Raw genomic sequence first — 20,376 nt, 5'->3', positions numbered from 1 at the left:
GTAGTTGCATTAATAAAACTCACCCACAAATTAAAGGGCTGATATGAAAGCAAAGGAGATGGGATGATGACCACTTATATATATTCTGAAAATAACCAAGTAATTTTTTATATATAATTTTTATTTTGACCATATTGGCTTACATATCTTTCACAGTAGTATTTTAGTACATATTAACATAGAATCAGGGGAATTCCCAGAAAATAACCAAGTAATTTTTATTTATTTATATTTATTTGTTTTTGTTTTTTTACACCCCCCTTCTCCAGTGCAACATTCCTATCACCAATGTCCTGAATCTTCCTCAACCCAACCTACCTCTGCCTGTACTCTAGAGGCTTTCTACTACCCTCATTTATTCACTTTCTTATGATAGTTCTCAATGTAGTTATTTCTCTAACTGCAATCATCACTCTGTGGTGAGCTTCATGTGGTGAGCTGGAAGTTCCAGCCCTCCTCTCATTGTCTCTAAGGATTGGTGCAAAAATGACTTTTATTTTTCTTAAAACCCATAGATAAGTGAGACTATTCTGCATCTAGCTCTTTCCCCCTGACTTATTTCACTCAGCATAATAGATTCCATGTACATCCATGTATAGGAAAATTTCATGACTTCATCTCTCCTGATGGCAGCATAATATTCTACTGTGTATATGTACCACAGTTTCTTTAGTTATTCATCCATTGAAGGGCATACCACTCCTAGGGATATACCCTAGGAACACAAAAATACAATACAAAAATCCCTCCCTCACACCTATATTCATTGCAGCAATATTTACAATAGCCAGACTCTGGAAATAACCAAGATGCCCTTCAATCAAGTAATTTTTTATTTTTGAAGTTACAAAACCAAGAGTGTACAAAGCAAACACAGATTTTCTCTTTAATATTACACTAAAGACACTGCTGCCATTATATCTAGTATTTATTACCATCATGCTTTCAATGTTGAGTTTTCTCATACATAAATTGAGCAAAGACTAGGGCCAAATAGAGACAAAAATTTTCATGCATGGTAATTCTGGAAATTAAGAGTTTTATGCTAATTTAAAATGACTATGAGATAGTATTCATCTATCTTCTGGCAAAGAAAGATTAAAAGCAAACACATAACAAGAAATATAAAGAACTAAGATATATTCCAATATAAAATTTTGAGTGGAGACTAAATATTATCATACATTATCTATTATATTATTATCTATATTATTATGTACCAGATATTTAGCAAGCAATTGTTTTTTATTTACTTTCTAATCCGTAAACCATCTATAAATTATAAAATCTAACTAAAAATTAAATTGAACTTACTGGTCTGTTACAACTCATTGGAATACTAATTTATTAGAAGAGAGACTCATTTGCTATTGTACTATATTTTGTATACCAAATAATTCTCATTTAATTCTTGACTGAAGAATAAACAATCCCTTTGAAGTGAACTCCAAAAGGTCTCATTCAGAAATTCAATGACATTTTAAACTTTTAATTTTCAAGCTGTAAGCATGAAACTTTGTTATATTAAAATTAAATTTTTATTGAGTCCCAATATATTCAACAGATAAAACTGTAATAGGAAAAGAAGTGAAGTAGTTAAAATCTGTGTGGGAGAGTGTTGAGCCCTTCCCAATCCCATTCTGCCATCTTTACCACTGAATATTCTTTAGGAAATAAAGACGAACATATTTTTCAAGAAATCAAACAATTCAGTTATCTGGTATAGTCAATTATCTGACTGACTTTTAATATTAGAAATCAGCTATTGCATGAGTAGTAAACATAGTCACGCATCTTTGCTAAACAAGAATTTCAAGATTTATCCAATATCAAGAGTATTACCCACTTCAGAGAAGTCAATCTAGAAAGTTGACACTATCCCAGTAATAGGGCACTACTCAAAATATTTGGGGGAATGTCTATTGGTGTTGGCCTCCTGTATATTCTGGATTCTGTCAATAAGGGTAAACCTTTATTCTTAAGCAAAATTTGATCTTGTGTGATAATCAAAATAATGAAAAGTATCTTGAATGACAACTGATCATTTCTCAGAATAGCATCATTTATTAGCTTCTTTTTATAAACCTGGAATATAATAAAAATATTAAGAAGCTCTGTGCAGATTAAAAACTCTTGAAAAAAAAAAATAAAATCCTGAATATATATAAAAGTTCTATAGTTTGGGGCTTGAGGATTTATAAGGCAATTATTTTGAAAATAATGATTTTTTGGTGAATATCTAAATTCTACAGAATAGACCCACTTTTAAATGAACATTTTCATAAAAGGCCAATCTATCATATACTGACAGTTGTGTACCTCAAACTACAATTAAGGGAAATTCTGCAAACTCTATTTATTATGAGAGGTTATATAAAATTATTGGGACAGTACTTGCATGGAACATTATGGCACTGAAAATGTGCTATTTAAAAGAAAAAAAATGGAGAAAAAACACCATGAGAAGCTGAGGAATCTCAGCAAAATCACTTCCAGATTAATTTTCAAAACATTGCCATTATTAATTTTTATTTAATAAAGATTATATTCAGGTATTTTTAAGGAGAAATAACAAAAAATTTCATAATATGATAGAATGCCTAACGGTGAGCCTTGGAAACTATGACTGCATTTGGAGAGGTCACTTAGGAGTAAGTATTAATAAATGTTCTAACTAATAAACAAACTCAACTTGGTGAAGGAGCAAAAAGATGCCACCACCAAGTATGTCTCTGTTAAAAGATTAATTTCCTGGGAGGTATCCTAAAAGCAGAATGGTTGTGACCTTTGAAATAGATACTTATGGGTAAATATTTCCCTTAGGGTATATCTCTAGAAGACTTCATATCCCTTGTTATTGTTAGGCCTGGAGCAGTTGGATAGGAGACAAAAGACAGCAGGAACAAGGAGACCAGTAAACAGTTTCTCCAGCAATTCGGCAGAGTTCATCTAGCAGGACCAATCCAGCAGGCCCCAGGGCAGAGTCTCCTAATTAGTGCCCCTTAGCACTTTAGCCCAGGACTTTGACTTTATATACCTCCCTGAAGTCATCCTGCAGTAATTACAAGGAATGGGTTTCTGACAATTAATGTCTTCAACCTTAAAGGGACAGTACTTGCTACTAGCTGACAAAGGCCATATGAGTCTCTGCTTATCTGAATGTTCTTGTTTTTCTTTTCCTTTAGTAATCACCATAATTGGCCTTCCTTTTATTTTCCTTTTTTTTTCTCTCTTCTAGCCAACTATTCTTAAAAGTAGCCTCTGGAACCATCTGAGTGGATTCACTTTTCTTGTTCTCTCCTATCCATAGAAGACATATTATATTATTGATAAGATTCTTATTACCTTTTCCCTTAAAATTCTAAATCTTGCTTAATTATTTGTAAAATCTACAAACAACAAGGAGGATACAGGATGATTTATTTTATATCCAACATGCTCCTTTAAGCCTCAAGGCAATTTTAGGTATACTATAACATTTAAAAACTCACAAGTATTAGTGATAAAATAATATTCCCAAACTAAAAATATGGCAAATTGCTCTCTAGATTTAGAACCAAACCCCCTTCCATTATGTCATTATAACTTCATGTCTAAAGAGTCCAAAATCAACAATATAGGACAACCAGAGACAGATAACAACATAAAATTGGGATACTTAGGGATTAAGTTCCTCAGACAGCAAAGGTTTTGACAAAAGTTGACTTCTTTGGTTTTAGTGAATTTTATAAGGATGTCCAATGTTCATTCCTAAGTGTGACAAAAAATTGACAAGCAGGAAACTTATGTACTCAGTTAGAGTAGCAATGTTTGTCTCCAAGAGATATTTCTTCCTGAAGATAATGTGGTACCACTCTCTTGCTCAAAGCACTGGGTCCCCTGTTGAAACTTGCAAGGGATTACAGTGGGTTTGACTCAATTTATAGCTTATTTCATTCTCATAAGAATTTTATAAAGCCTTTTCACCAAGGGTAACCATACCGGAATTTCTAGGTAGAACTAGAATTTCTTTTTTTATTGTAATTATGTTTTCCCTGTTCTAAATATAGCTTATTTTTTATTTAAACATCTTAATTACAAATATGATTGTGATTAGGTTTCAGTCATGTAAAGAACACCCTCCTTCACCAGTGCAACATTCCCACCACCATCCCCTCCTTCCATCCCACCCCACCCCACCTAGACAGGCTTTCCAGTTCCCTCATTTATTTACATGGTTATGTTAGTTCTCAGTGTAGTTATTTCTATAACTGCACTCACCACTCTTTGTGGTGAGCTTCATGAAGTGAGCTGGAAGTTCCAGCCCTCCACTCATTGTCTCAGGATTGTTGCAAAAATGACTTTTATTTTTCTTAAAACCCATAGATGAGTGAGACTATTCTGCGTCTATCTCTCTTCCTCTGACTTATTTCACTCAGCATGATAGATTCCATGTACATCCATGTATAGGAAAATTTCATGACTTCATCTCTCCTGACGGCTGCATAATATTTCATTGTGTATATGTACCACAGTTTCTTTAGTCATTCATCTGTTGAAGGGCATCTTGGCTGTTTCCAGAGCCTGGCTATTGTGAATAGTGCTGCAATAAATATAGGTGTGAGGAAGGGATTTTTGTATTGTATTCTTGTGTTCCTAGGGTATATCCCTAGGAGTGGAATAGCTGGGTCGAATGGGAGCTCAATTTCCAGTTTAGGCAGGATCGCTGGCAGGAATGCTGATGAAATCCAGTCTCAGGCAGCTGGAAACACAATGGCCCAAGATGACTTCTGCGCCCTCTGACTCCCGGCAGAAACCAGCAGGAATCAGTGTGTGTTTGTCCCAACCCACCTCTGAAGCAGGCAAGATCGCCAGCAGGAACGCTGATGAAATCCAGTCTCAGGAGGCTGGAAACACCATGGCCCAAGGTGGCTTCTGCGCCCTTCTCAAGAAATAGAATTTCTAAATTAAATTTTACCAAATGGAGCAGCATATTGTATGGGACATATGGATTCTAACTGTTAGTACTTATATACTTTGGATTCCCCGGAGATTCTGGTAATCAATCAACCAGTTCAAATCCTGGAATTTTTGGTGAGTGAACTTGACCCCAGCAGTTATGGATCAGTTCTACATGAAAGATGGTAGTACTGCAAATGATGTCAATATATGTTAAGGATGGTCCAATATACTCCTTTAATTCTATGGACAATTTTAGGTTTATTATAACATTTAAAAACTCCCAAGTAAGGGGTCAGAGAGATAGCACAGCGGTAAGACTTTTGCCTTACAAGTTGCCTACACAGGATAGACCTGGGTTTGATTCTCAGCATTCCATATTGTCTCTGGAGCCTGCTAGGATAGACTTCTGAGCACAGAACCAGGAGTAACTCTGATTGCCACCAGGTGTGCCCCCCCCAACAAAACAAAACAAAACAAAACAAAAACACCTCTCAAGTATTAGTGATAAAATAATAGTCCATTCGTGAGATGAAATTTGTGACCTGGTACCAGATTCTGTCATTGATGCTACACTATTCATCCTTGTAGTTATTGAATGAATAGAATGAAATTGACTGGAACTTACTGGACTAACACATAATTCCAGAACCAGAATTCTCTTATGTTAGCTTTGAAAAATCTTAACTTAGATCTCTTATGATGACCTGATTAGAAAAATGGTGGAAGTCTTCAAGCCAGGGAAATTTGTGACCATTCTATCTGTAAATCAAAGTTATAAATGTTGCACAGTGCTTTCTTAGCCCCGGAAGATTGAAGGTGTTAAACATCTTGATTGCCAGAGTGTTATGTTTTAATTTTATTTTTACCAGTTTTTTTTACCAGTTCCTGCTAGAAAGCAGGAACAGCAGAATTGATTAAAGAAAATGAAGAAAAAATTGCATAAAGAGAACACACATAGAAGGTGGTGGCTGAATTTTAGATGTTGATACAAGGGGCCATGTTTTCAATAACCACCACCTTACAGTTACAGAAAGGCCTAAATAGAAGGATAGTGTAATCACATTGAATTGTATACATTATTATATTAAGGAGTTAGCTATCTTGCTTGAATGCTTTCTTCTGTATTTAAGTATCTACTGCTGTGAAATTGAAGTGCATGTAAAAATATTCTTTTACTATATAAAACATTATAACACTTATGAAACCAATTTAATTCGGTTTATGTACAGTGTAATATATCTTTTGGTATCATCCAAAATCCCCACAGATAAGGCTTTTGTTCTCACTAGGTGTTGGCCTCAGTCTGTCTAGGACTGTTCTAGTAAGCTGCCAGGATTTTTACATAGTTACTTCCACATTATAAAACATATTCTCTACTAATATTATTGAAGCTAATTTCTACTTCAAACAGATAATTTTAGCAACAACAATTTAAAAGTTTTCTTCCATGAGTCAAATCCTCTTAAGGAAATGATTGTCGTCTAGTGTGTATTGCTGTTGTAACTATGCTTCTCATATTTAATTTCTTTAACTTCTTTTTCTCCCACCACTTTTTCCTCCTCCACTTCAATTAAAGCCAATACACTTGTTTTAAAAAACGAAAGTTATAATAAATTACGTTATACAAAATGATAGGGGCCAGAGCGATAGAAGAGCAGTAGGGCATTTGCCTTGCATGTAGCTAACTCAAGACTGACCTTGCTTTGATCCCTGGCGTCTCATATGGTTCCCTGAGCCAGGAGTAATTTCTGAGCACATAACCGGGAACCCCTGAGAGTCACCAGGTGTGACCCAAAAAAAAACCAAAAAAAAAAAAAAAGAAGAAAAAGAAATTGATCAGTTTAAGATTAATAAGTATTGCTTAGTCTAAGAAAGTAGGATGATAAAGGTATGATCTTAGATCTAATCTTTTTCAAAAGATTACTCTTCATAATCTCAAATTTTCTTTCCATAATCTCCTGTTTTCTCTTTCAGAGAAAGGAAATGTAAGTAAAATCAATCACAATTGCTTTCTTAAGCACTGAGGAATTTTGTGGATGAGGCAAATATTATGGGCCACACATCGTAACTATATCAGCCCCTTTCCAAACACCAAATTTTCTTTATGTTAATCTTTAAAATACAATTCTTTCTATTTATCTACTTATTTTTAATGACAGAGATGGAATTCAGCATCTCACACTGATATGGTATTCTAAGCTATAACCCCTAAACTTTTTCTGCTCTTTTTGTTGATGTTTGCTTTGGTGTGTTGTTTTTGTTTATTTTGATTTAAGTTTTAGAATTTTTTCTTGTTTTTCTTTTTGCAGTTCTCTGGCATACTCTTGGCTTACTCTGGTTCTTACTCCCCCCCTCCCCCCTCTGTGCAATAGTTTTGGGGACCATATTCGGTGCTTGAAACTAAAACAGTTGGCTGTTTGCACAGCAAGTGTTTTTCCACTGTAACTATCTTTTTGGCCCTTCAAAAAATGAACTATGGTTATTAATGATTTTTGTGATTATTACTCCCAGAGTAGTTCAGCCAATGACTCAATAAAATTAATTCCAATACATTAATAAATGCTAAGTTTCTTAATGGATTGCTACAAAAACCTGATATGTTATGGAAAAAAGCCTCCCCTTTGAACTTAAATTGTTGTTGAGAGAAAGGATAAATTAAACTTTGCTTTTGTCTATTCATTAATCATTGTAAGAACTGACGATTAATATTTTTATAGGTGAGGAATTAGAGCTTTTATAAAACACTTTTCTCATGTTCACAGAGTACAACAATAACTTCATAGCACTGAGACAAAAGATTAGATAACACTCAGTTTCCTATGTATTTGTTTGTCTTCATCTTTCTATTTCAGAAAAAAAAATTCAATACACACACAGACACACACACACATACACACACACAAACTACTTCTTGTCTGCCCAACATCAGGAAAAGTCATGTAACTGTTAAATAAAATTAAGTGTGAGGTCATTGTGATCTATGTATATAATCACAAGTCAACAACACTATAAGCATGAGACCCAAACTAAATCATCAAATTCAAAAATGAGCTTACCTGGGGCCTGAGTGGTGATGCAACTGGTAGGGCCATTTGCCTTGCACATGCTAACTTGGATGGACTGGACTGAAGTTCTATCCCCCAGCAATCCTATATGGGTCCCCCAAGCTAGGATAGATTTATTGGCAAATAGCCAGGAGTAACCCCCCTCAATGTCACTGGGTGTGGTCCCCAAAACAAAAAGTGAGCTTGCCAAGAATTTAGGCTATTGGGCTGGTAGAAATCTAGAGGTATTGGTGAAAGGAACTTGAACAGGTGGTAGTACAAGTTTTGGAACATATATACCTGAAAAATTTACTATAAATAACTGTAAATCATGATGCCATTATAAAAATAAATAAATTTGCAAATCCATCTCTCAAAACACTATTTTCTATGTTATAGTGTAAATTTTAGAATTTATCTAAATTCACAGAGAGTATATATCAGATATTTTTACAGTGAAATTTGCAGAGTTCTGCATATTATATCAATAAACAAAATAGTTCACACTATCTTAGTGTCCATAAAATATCATGTTACAAATACAAGTACTTCTTAAAATATATCAAGTGTATTTACTATTCAGTTGTATCTTATAAACAACTTCAAGATGCAACCTAATAGTAATAAAATTCATCATTTTATAACTTCTTTGATTAATAAATGTTCCATTATTTTATTAATTAATATCAATAAAATACTTCATGAAGAGATAATTTCATATTTTCTATGGTTATTTATGTTTGAAAAATCTAGCTATAAATCAATCAAGCAAGTTTAAAGTGACATGATAGCCAATATTTAACCTTTTCAAATTGCTATTCTTCAGTCTTCTTCATTAACTCCTATCTCAGGGTATATTGAATCCCTTTCCTATAGGTTATTAAATTTTCTCACTGTTCCAAATAATGGTTTTTGTTTTTTTTGTTTTATTTTTTGGTTTTTTGGGGTCACACCCGGCAGCATCAGGGATTACTCCTGGCTCTACACCTCAGAAATCACTCCTGGCAGGCTCAGGGACCATATGGGATGCCAGGATTCGAACCACCATCCTTCCCGCATACAAGGCCTTATCTTCATGCTATCTTTCCGGCCCCTGATCTTTGTATTTTAAGAAACTGAATTTCTTTAATAAGAAAGATAAAATTAAAAAAAGAAAGAAAGATAAAATTAATAGCTATAATCTGTTTATTTTTTATGTAATTTGAATTTCATTTTTTTGATTTTTAAAAAAATTGATAATAAAAATATTACATGCATGATTGAGTTTGGTTTCAGTCATAAAAAGAACACCACCCTCTTAACTAGTGAAACCTTCCCACCAACAATGTCTCTCAAGTTTTTGGTCTTAATAGAGTTAGAAGTTTACAAATGCTTCATAATTTTTTCTATTTTTATTTTTTTGTTTTTGGATCATACCTAGAAGCGCTCAGGACTTTACTCTCAGAAATCGCTCCTGGCAGGCTTGGGGGACCACCATATAAGATACCCTGGATTTGAAAATACTACTTTTGCAGGCAAGGCAAAAGCCCTACCTCCATGCTATCTCTCCAGCCCAATGCTTCATAATTTTTATGGAAGGAGAAAAAGAAATAATTCATGGTGCTAAACTAAGAGAGAGAAAGAGGGAGGAATGTGCACATGAATGACTTAGGTTTGATTTTTAAAACTCCATATGGTCTTCCAGGTTTATCAGAAATAGTCACTGAGGGGTGGGAGCAGTGGCACAGCAATAGGGCATTTGCCTTGCATGCAGCTGACCTAGGACGAACAACAGTTTGATTCCTGGCGTTCCATATGGTCCCCCAAGCCAGGAGCGATTTCTGAGCGCCTAGCCAGAAGTAACCTCTGAGCGTCACTAGGTGTGGCCCAAGAAACAAATAAAACAAGAAGAAATGGTCACTGAACATAGAGCAAAGGTGGCCCCAAAATCAACAAAAAATTATCCCAAAGAGACAATAGAAATTCATAATAATATAAATTCTCCTGTAATAGGAAATAAAGAGAAAGAGAGGGAGGAGAGTGAGAGAGCAAGTGCATAGAGAGAGATTGAAGAGAGAGTGCTCCCAAAGACACAAGATTAATCACAAAATATCAATTGTTTTGGGAAATATCAACAACTATTACTATTTTTAAAGGTAGCAGTCATGAATTATCACCTAGGATACCATGTTATAGAGCCAAAGTTCTTTTGATTAAATTTAGGTGTTTTTGTTTGTTTGTTTTGTTTTGTTTTTTTTAGTTTTGTTTGCTTGTTTGTTTGTTTTTGGTTTTGGGGCCACACCATGTGGTGGCTCAAGGGGTTACTCCTGGCTACACACTCAGAAATAGCTCCTGGCTTTCGAGGACCATAAGGACCCTGGGGATCAAACCGCAGTCTATCCTTGGTTAGCGCATGAAAGGAAAACACCCTACAGCTTGTGCCACGGCTCTGGCCCCTTGACTATATTTAGTTTTTATAGCCATCTAAACACCTTGAGTAATAAACTAATTCTATTATCTTAAAGTTAATGTAAATATCCAACTAAGAAAGACAAGCAATAATCACATCCATCATCCCACTATTATTGTTATGATTTGGACATAGAGAGCTGCAAACAAAGGCAAAACACTCAATTTAATAAAATAAAGCTGGGAAGAGAACTATTTTACCACCTGGGGTAGGTCAGAAACTGATTGAAAACCATGGTGAGCACCAAACCATAACGATTATGCCTCTTGGGTTCCCCACCTATGCTTAGCAATGTTGACAGGTCCCAACTTCAGGACAGATTGTAAATTCTGATTAGCACTCTTTTACCCAGTCAAGCGATGGGCCAAATAGGATATGAAAGGTCCGCTACTAAACCCTGTGCACTGTCACAGTCGAAGGGTCATGAGTTTGGAACCAAATGGGAGATACCTCTGTGACTCCTTGATGAAGGAATTCCCAGAAAAGGTTACATCTGAAATATGCATATATGGAGGACAGCATAGTTAATCTCATGCTGCATGCTAAAGGGATCAAACCAGCACAAAGTGGTTATGCTGAAAAACAGATGATGTGTCACTTTTTCCCTATCCTGGATGCAAATTCTTTCTGCCAAAGTCTGACTTCATTATACAGAATGGGTACCTGCCCTAAGTTTGGAGAGGATGATCAGCGCGGGGCAGTAACCTTCTTTCTGATTTGAATATCAGCTTATCTTCGTTCTAAATAATGCATTATTATATGTTTGTCCTGATTTAAATAGTGTTTAATATTTAACTTGCTGCTGCCCATTTGCTGTGTTCAAAACAAGTATTCCTAAAGAGTATAGAGATCAATTGTAAATGCAAAAATGTTGATGAATGAGATTTCTCAGGGAGAGTATCTGAAATTTTGGCACAGGGAAAACAGTTCTAGATCCTGAATTGTGTTCTTTCAGCTTTTGATAAGGTTTAAGTACTTTGAAGTATATGCTATGGGAAACCTAGAGTAATCTTATTTTCTTCAGAAGGAGTCTTAGTGTTAATAAAGAAACAATTTTAAGATGAACTATTAGAAAATTTTAATTGTGGGATTTTAAAATACCCAATAAACATACCAAGATTTGATGCCACCATATACTTTATTACACACACTAGTATTTGCTCCTTGTACATACTATACACTGACTCACATGAAGTAAACATCTTAAAGAACAATAAAGAATTCTGTGTTTCTAGTCACCTAATTCTAAAGAAATAAATCAAATTCTAGATTCATTATATCCCTATCCCCTCCCCCAAAGTAGAAACTGACTTTAATTTTAATTTAACCTGGATGTTGCACATGTATTTTCACATCTATCTATTTTGTGTTTGGGGCTAACTAGCCATCAGTACCAATACTTAGAAGCTATTTGTGGCTCTGTGCTCAGGAGTTACTCCTAGTAGAGCTGAGGAGATCCTATATGGTGCCAGGGATCAGTAAAATCCAAGTCAAGCACTTTAACACTTACACTATCTCTCAGGCCCCACATCTTTTTAAATTTTATTTAATTACTTTTTATGTGATTCCAGGAATCTAACCTACGGCTAATGCATGCAAGGCAACTGCTCTAGAAACTGAGCCAAATCCCTACGAAACACAGCATAGTTATAATGATATTTTGTACTGAACTTCTCTCTTCCCTCAAGTAACGGTATGGATGATCCATTACTTCTGAAAACTGGCTCACTCCTCTGTAAAATGAAGGGCCTGGATTAGTTGTTAAGCTGCTTTATTTTGTGACCCATGCATTAGGTCTCACCCCAAACCATTTCTAATAGGTGGAGAGAAAACTTCTAATCATCACTAAGACACCTAGTTCAAGGATCATAGGATCTGAGGTGGTAATTAGGCCTTGAAGACATCAAGACTGTTTAATATCTAACTTCTCTTTCTCTTCTTGTGAAAAGTGATTTATAAAGAACTGTTGCACTTAACTAAAAGTATCAGAGCACCCACAAACAATGCAAGTAAGATTCAAAACCATTTGATTCTAATGTTATCTTCAAAATTATCAAAGATGAATATAAAGGTATTTGAAATTGTAACTGGCAAGTCTTGTGAACTTGACTTTTTAAAAATCCTAAATCATATTTGGTCAAAATTACTGACATAAGTAAATAGATTATTCATTGTAGAAAAATGACACTAAAATTTCATTTAATTGAAATGGCATTCCAAACCATACTTAATGTTAAAAAATAAAGGGAATGCTCACTTTTGGCAGCACATATACTAAAACTGGAGATGATGAGCTGAGAAGCATAGCATGGTTCTTGGTACAAGGATGACATTCACAATCATGAAGCTTTCCATATATTTATATCCAACCCCCTGTAACAGAAATAGCCAAGCACTTCATCTTCTGGAGTGTGTAGCCATGACTTCTCTGTTTTTCAAAGTACAAACAAGCCAGTAAGCTAGTAACTTACAAGCATATTTGATGGTAAAGACAGTGTAAGAGACCCCACCAAGCTCAATTCATGAATAAAAAACAAAAATACAAAAGGCTCAACCAAAACCAACCAGCTAAGTAAATATTCTGATGACTTAACTCCAATGTGAGATAAAACAACATCACAAATTGATTTATTGATCTAACTGCTGATAGCTCCCTTGGCCATTTTATTGGCAAGCTAGATGAAGTAGTTTTGTGGTTGATATGGGGGCAAGCAAAGGGATGTGAGAGACATGAGTGGGGGGAAGGACAAACTAGTGGTGGGATTGGTGCAGAGCCTCTCTATTTTTTGTCTCGCCCCCCTAGGAAGAAGAAAACATTTTTCGCACCCCTCTGCGCGACTGTAAATAGAATCTTTATTTAGAAAAAAAAACTTTAACCTGCAAAACCAAAATATATAAAATAATTTGAGCTGATTTTTTAATTAGAGGTGATGTCTGGATTAATGGTTACAATGAGCACGTTTTGCAATGCATAGCTTTTCGAAGCCCGGTTGGAAGCAGGATACAGCAACTCTCAGCTCCAGAGACATACAGAGACATAAACACGGGGCTTAGCTTGTTATGACAGTGTTTGTCGAGGTCAAACGCACCCCCCTTTACGGAGCTTCGCGTTTCCCCTGGGGGGCGAGCCCCACTATTTAACAACTACTGGATTGATGTCAGAAAACACTGAATGCTTGAATGCCTGAAAAAGCTGTATTATGAACAACATTGTAAATCACCATGCTTAAATAAAGAATTGTTTTAAAAAGCAAATAATTGCTTTTTACCCATAGACATATCTTTCATATACAAAATTAATTGGGATAATGAGATTACGAGGCTTAAAATTTAGACTGCTGTACTGTACTTTGGTAGCACTATAACAACAATTACATTTAGAAGCTTTTAAATTAAAAATGTGTAAAAGCCTCATATTTGTCTTTTTAGTTTAATTAGTTGCTAAGTACTATACTCTACTGACGGCTGTACGCATGACACAGGCTGGTAGTTGGAAATAAGAGCTCTCTGAAGGATTCGCAGCAATTCTTTAAATGAGATATCATAAAGGCCTCATAACAATGCATTAAATTTCATTTTATATAATCACTTTTATATGTTAAATTGTAAAAATACAAATCAAGTGCCTACATAGGCCTCTAAATTGTCATTTTGATTCCCCGACCTCTTCAAAACAAAAAGAAAACACTATAAGAACGCATAAAACTAGCACAGAAAGCATTCCTACTATCATTCTGATAAAATTGTTATAAATGTCTTCTATAAATAAGACTAAATTATTCTTTGTGAATTAAGAAGATATTTATTCAGTGACTGAAATGATAAAATGATTTTACTGTGAAAAATAGAGTGAAAATAAATGATAGTCATATCAAACCAAGTCTGCCCTGTCTCATCTAGATTTTAATGATATGTAGGAGACCTAGGGAGAGGGTACATTGTTCTTCTCTTATGTGGTATTCAAGAGATAATTGGAATATTCATTAAAACTCACATCCCAAATTGTCTATTACAAAAGCTGACATCACCAAATCTGTTGAGGTCTTAGTTCTTGCCCACAAAGTACTTGAAGGGTTTATACTTCAAAAATATAATTATTACTTATTGCCATCACTTCAAACATCCCTGAGCGTTAATTTGCATGCTTTTAACAAACTCCAGATTTATTTATAATCAACTTTATTTTAAAAATTAAGAAATTTTGTTTCTATCAAAAAATTCCACAGCTGAGAATTATAAAAAATGTACTTAAATTCATCAACTTCATCCCACAACCTATTTTTTTCTGTGCTCTACACTTCATTCAAATGGTAGGAAATTTCTATGCTTTTCCTCATGATTTAAGTAATTGTCAGAATGCAGGAATATAAAACATATTTACTGTGATTAAATATTTGATATATATCCATATACACTGACATATAAGATCTTTTATTTCAAAAGGGGAAGTCATTCAAAAAGAAACAAACCCCTATTCCCTCATTCTTCCTTCAGTGTGCCTAGATAATGTTTGTCTCTCAATGGGCCAAACTTCTTTGAAATATTATTCCTTCTTGATAATTTCATGGCTTCATTTCTCAACTCATATTGTTATCTAATTACAGAGGCCAACAGCTCCATCTTATTTGATATCTATGAGACACAAAAAGCCATTGCTTCTTGATTAGTTAAAGATTTCTCCACTAGTTTCCCCTTCCATCAGATCACTAGACTATTCCTCTTTATTTACAAATAGATATTTCTTTCTTTATCCCTACAATGAATTTTGAATTTAAATTCCTAGACATGTAAAACTACATATACTAACCTTGAGTGCTATAATCTAAGTGTTAATATTTTTGTGACAATATTTTTAACAGCCTTTGATATCATTTAAAGTATTATGAAATGAGCTGGCCTCTCTTAGTCTGAAAAGCATTTAAGAATGATTTAGTGGATTCTTCTAGACAACATTGCAAATTAACATCATGGCATTCAGTGGTCCTCAAACTATGGCCCTCGGGCCACATATTGTATTTGTATCTGTTTTGTTTCTTCATTGCAAAATAAGATATATGCAGTGTGCATAAGAATTTGTTCATAAGTTTTGTTTTTACTATAGTCAGACCCTCCAATGGTCTGAGGGACAGTGAACTGGCCCCCTGTTTAAAAAGTTTGAGGACCCCTGGGCCATATGTAGTGTCCTCCTGAATTAAAGCTGTGATGCTAATTTCCCAGTATACATTTTTAGTTTCTTTAAGTCTAGAGTTTCATTCTTAAATTGTAGTTCAATGAGTATGCTGATGACCTCTGACTTTCTATGACATACTATGACACAAATGTGGGAAACAGTACAAACCATGAGGATACTCTGGCTTTTGCAACTGATAAACTAAGTGTCCTTTATCTTGACTCAGAAATTTTATATAGCATCCATAATCCATGAAGCTACAGAAAAGAAAATTATTTGAAACAAGTCTAAAATATCAGACTATTTACCATTCTTAGTAATTCACTATTACAGTCAGGACCCCATAAAATAATAAATAAAAAGAAATGAATAAATGGTAAAGAATATTTGTATCATCTATAAAAAGAGGAAGAGGGACCAGAGCAATAGTATAGCTTTTGCCTTTGACATTATAAATATTAGTATTTGATATGATGAATATGAGTTCAAACCCCAGCACCCCATGCGCTCACCAGAAGAGATCCCAGAGCACAGAGCCAGGAGTAAGCCCTGAGAACTGAGCACCATCAAGTCTGCCCCCACCAACAGAAAAGAAAAAGGAGAAAAATAGTGAATTAAGAAAAAAGAAAGAAATGAAACAAGGGCAAGATGAATGGAATAAAATAAGGGAGGGGACAAGGAAGGGAAAGGAAATGAGGCAGTGAAGAAAAGAGGGAGGAGAAAGGAAGCAGAAAGAAACAAAGAAAAAAAGATTAGAGAGCAATATTTTAGAATTATGTTAGATGGATTTAGTATAAAATAATAATAATGTCTTAATCTAGGCTTTATGCAGTATTAAATTCCACTAAGAACTGACTGGAGTGAGTGGACAGAAAGGATTGATACTTGAAATAAAACATGAGTTTTGTCATGAAAAGAGTAATGACCAATTAATTAATAATGAGCTATAATTATCAAGTGTAGTGAAAAATCTGTACTCCTTTCAAACAATTATTGTCTTTCTAAACAATTAATTTTGGGTGCCAGTGGTAGGGCATTTGCATTGCATGTGGCTGACCTAGGACTAATGTGGTTCTGTCCCCAGACCCCCTACAGTACCCTGAGCCAAGAGTGATTTCTGAGAGCAGAGTAACCCCTGTGTGCTACCAAGTGTACCCCCAAATCAAAACAATTAATTTTTCAGTTTCATGGGTATTCCACCAGACTACACAACGATACCTCAAATAGAGCATGTCTCCCATTATTTTCTTTTGTGTTAGATTTTCTTAATAAATTTTGTTAAATTGATAAATTTTGTGTTATTTTTTTTGTGTGGTTTTTGGGTCACACCCAGCAGTGCTCAGGGGTTATTCCTGGCTCCAGGCTCAGAAATTGCTCCTGGCAGGCATGGGGACCATATGGGGCACTGGGATTCAAACCGATGACCTCCTGCATGAAAGGCAAATGCCTTACCTCCATGCTATCTCTCAGGCCCCGTGTTAAATTTTCTTAATAGCATAATCATTCTCAGTTTTACATTTCCTCTACCCCAACATAGAACAATTTATTGACTACAGTTGGTTATAATTTTATATAATTATTTGCTTTAGCCTTTAAAAACATTTGCATTAGAATAATCTTGATTCAAGTCATTACTGCTCCTCTATTATGTTATCCCAGTGTCACCCCACTAACATTTTTGTTTTTAATTTGGCTGCCTATAACTATGAGATACTTTATCATTAGATTAGTTTTAGAAAATAAAAATTTACTTGTCTTAATTTATTTAATGTATTCTTCATGTCATCAGATAAAAATCAAATTCCTCAATGTGTCCCTTTATTTTCTTATATTTATATACCTTTCACTCCAGCCACTCTCAACAAATTATATCACTTTTTTTAATTTGGCACAAATTGAAATTCTTTTTTGGGAGGGGTGCATACCAGATGACGCTCAGGAGTTACTCCTGGCTATGAACTCAGAAATCACTCCTGGCTTGGGGGACCACATGGGACACTGGGGGATTGAACCGCTGTCTGTCCTAGGTTAGTGTGTGCAAAGCAAGCGCCCTACTGCTTGTGCCATCACTCTAGCCTCTGAAACCCTTTTTTATTAAGTACTCACCTCCAAATAATTTCAATAATTTGCACTTATCTCAAGTCTAAATTCTATCCCCAAGTAGTACACAATTTCTATTTTCTAGCTACGTCTTTTTCCTATATCTTTGATCTGTGATTTCCAGCATGTGTGTCCACTATAGTATTTATAACACTGTCTTGTCACTAAAAACTTGCTTTTTCATCCTCTTTTATTAGATCATGATATCCTTGATCAAAAAGTTTAGATTCTATGTTGAGTATCCATCTTTCAGCATAACAGCCAACACACATAGACTTTCACTGTCACTAAATGCCAAATTAAAATAAAATAATCATTTACAATGCCTGTGGGAAAATGGTTGGTAAATATTTTAATATTGCTCCTAAATGCTTGGTATTATCCCAGCACAAGCTGTTTGATATATAAGATTTTCAAAGTTTTATATCAACAAATTGCACTAATTGACTCTTGATTCCAAACATATTATAACTGTGGATATATGAGTTGGATATAGTCAAGATATGCTTTACTGTTGCAACTACAGAAGTCAGCTAGAGTTTGTTAACTGAAATAGTGAATACTTTACTAACATAAAGAGTATTCAATCAATTTAACCAGCAGATGCACTCAGCGAGGCCCAGAAAGACCATTATCACTTTTTTATTTCTATCTATTGTTCGTTCCTTTAAAATATGCTATGAAAATGTCAAATGTTTTAATTTTATTAATACACAATGACTTACAAAATTGTTCATAATAGAACTGTTTTAGGCATAAAATATTCCAACACCACTCCCACAATCAGTGTCACCTTCCCAAACAAATGTCCTCAGGTTTCCTATACAATGAAATTTTAATGCTTCTTGCCTGTTTATGAGGCCCTACATTGTTCCTTCAAATCTGAACCTTAGTTGGAAAGAGTATTGTTGGTAATGTGTTTATTTAGTTTTTGAATTACATCTCTACATTCTATCCTGGCTCATAAAATTTATTTGATTAGATCTGCTCTATTTTGTATGTAAGTTCCTTACATTGCTTTTGCTGCTTTCCACTTAATTTCTGTCCATTTATAGAACATCTAACTCAATGATAATTAATAAATCAGTATGTTATTATAATGACAAATAACAATTAATGTGCACTATACACTTAAAATTTGCCAAGCATAACACTAAGCACTTTAGATTTAGTTTTCATATTATTTCATTTTATTCTCATATTCACATTTGTATTTTTAATATAAAATATATAATACATATTATATTGTATATGTTAGTATGCAGCAAATTGCAACAAACACAGCAGTTTCAAAGATATAGTTTATATATCAAAATTCTGGGCAGGAGAATGCTCAGTTCTCCACTCAATTTTTCAGAAGTTCCATCAAAGTATGCATAGAACTGCCATCTCATTTGCACCTAATTTTCCTCTTCTAAGTATAAGTCCTTGAAAGTGCATGCCAGCATAAAGACTGGTAGGAAAATTCCTCTCACACTTTAAATATCTTGGATTTCTCTGCTTCTGATCTTCTAAAAGAGTTTCTGTGGTGCCAGAGTACAGCATTTGCTTTGCATACAACTGACCAGGATTTGATCCCTGACATTCTTTTATGATTCCCTGAGCACCATCAGAAGTGATCCCTGAGAACAGAGCTAGAAGTAACTCCCAATTTTCACCGAAACCCAAAAATCAACAAAAAATCAACAAAAAAAGCAATAATAATAAACAAAAAGTTATAGAAATGAGAATAAACACCTCTGCATAACTTCTCTTTGAGAATTCAACTACTGACATTCTTGTTAGACATACATTTCCCTTTATAATATAATATTAGTTATGGGAACAGATCCTTATCTTTTTCACAGTTCTGTCCATATTCAACAGTAAGGAATTATGGAAGGGAGAGAGCCATTAATGGTCATCTTAAAATTATAATCATCCCTACTAATGAGAAACATCAAGCTTAATATCTTGGTTAAGCATAAACATACATAAATCCTGAGCTAGGTATAAAATCAAACTACTCAAAGCTAAGCTAAATAATTCAGTTTTGAGTGTTGCTAATTATTAAGTACTCAAGTACTTAGCAGTACTCAAAACCAAACTATTTAAAGCTTTGACATTAACTCCTGGGATGTTCATGGTCCCTGAGAAACCAGAGGTTGAGAATCAAGTTGGTATACATGAATCTTTAACCTTCCACATCAGTTCACTCAAATTTAGAGAAGGGTTAGTTTCCTCATCTTTACTGTATTTTAGACAATTTTAGAATAAAATTACTCTCATGCTCAGTTGCTAAATATTTTTTGCAAGTTACAGCTTTCATTAGGCCTCAGGTCAGAATCTTCCATAATTTTTTTACATAATACAAATAGTTTAACACTACTATGCATTTCATATTTATTTTAATTCTTTCCTGCCATCACATTACTTGTATCTTTTTAACATGTTTGTTATATCGTCCATTTGAAGTACATATTGTTTTCTTGACCTGTTTCCTCTTTCATGTTCCTTATTCAAATTCCAGCATCAGTGTCTTCTAAGAAACCTTTCCCATTTCTTTCTTCGTACATTGGTCCTATCCTTCTAAGAATTCTTCTTACACTTAAAGTCAGAAGGCATGCATTAGCAGTTGATTATTCTCAAATTTTTCATGGATGTTTGTTCTATTTTCCCAACTAGTTTGCAAG

At 34.4% G+C, this 20,376-nt stretch overlaps 1 non-coding gene and 1 pseudogene across 1 annotated transcript; both read left to right on the top strand.

The window, feature by feature from the left end:
* Nucleotides 1–3,735: 3,735 nt before the first annotated feature.
* LOC126008707 (S-adenosylmethionine decarboxylase proenzyme-like) lies at nucleotides 3,736–5,795 on the top strand (annotated as a pseudogene).
* A 6,888-nt stretch (nucleotides 5,796–12,683) lies between these two features.
* On the top strand, nucleotides 12,684–12,795 carry LOC126009907 (U6 spliceosomal RNA). The gene has a single exon (XR_007496075.1). It is a non-coding gene; the product is annotated as a U6 spliceosomal RNA (small nuclear RNA).
* The last annotated feature ends 7,581 nt before the right edge of the window (nucleotides 12,796–20,376 follow it).

This window comes from Suncus etruscus, chromosome 5, assembly GCF_024139225.1.
Source record: "Suncus etruscus isolate mSunEtr1 chromosome 5, mSunEtr1.pri.cur, whole genome shotgun sequence".
Classification (NCBI taxonomy): domain Eukaryota; kingdom Metazoa; phylum Chordata; class Mammalia; order Eulipotyphla; family Soricidae; genus Suncus; species Suncus etruscus.
Note: the sequence above shows the minus strand (reverse complement) of the source record. Positions and strands in the feature narration are given on the sequence as shown.